The following is a 767-nucleotide window of genomic DNA, read 5'->3' on the forward strand; positions in this document are numbered from 1 at the left end:
TGAAAACTCTTCAGAATTTCTTCCATATTGTCCATTTCATTTGAATTTTTGTTGTTTATAACAACACGCTTATTCTTTTACGGTTTTTGGTACTTATTTATTAATGTATATCAATGTGATTTGTAATTCACAAATCTTAACCTACTCAGCCCCGGCTGTGAAACCGAATGCCTCTTAATCTTAAATTGCTCTGTGTTCCCCTAGTGTTGAATCAGTCATATGATATGTTATTATCATGTGAGATTTAAAGTAAAGAGGTGTCTAGTCGATTTCACAGCCATAATGTTTGTTTTTTTAAATACCGCAACCCAAATCTTATGGCCTATTCAATTTATCACTCACAAATGACCTATTACTAATTCTAAGTTGTATCGCAACATTGGCAGGGTCTACAAAAACATTTCGTTTCTTAGCACATGGCAACTGCTGCAATAATACATTACCACGTCTACAAATAAATTCTCGAAATTCTATTACAAGTAATTAAGGTTTGCATCTGAAGTGAGTGACGCACTATACCGGCGCCCACCCAGCACGCAATCCGTGAAATGGGTTTGAGATCATCTCTGCATCATTAGCAACAGTATTACTTTGCGTATTATATTACTACTGGTATTACTTTTACCATCTGAACAGTAACAGTCCGCGTCGTCAGCTGAACGGCACGCTTGTTTCAGGTAAGCGTTCCTTTTCGTTTTCACTTTGGTGAACAGCACCCTTTGTACTCTCACACACAACCAACTGTCAAGAGGTACTTTCCTCAAAAA

The sequence above is a fragment of the Frankliniella occidentalis genome, unplaced genomic scaffold (genome assembly GCF_000697945.3).
Source record: "Frankliniella occidentalis isolate FOCC.00 unplaced genomic scaffold, Focc_3.1 Scaffold3230, whole genome shotgun sequence".
Taxonomy (NCBI): Eukaryota; Metazoa; Arthropoda; class Insecta; order Thysanoptera; family Thripidae; genus Frankliniella; species Frankliniella occidentalis.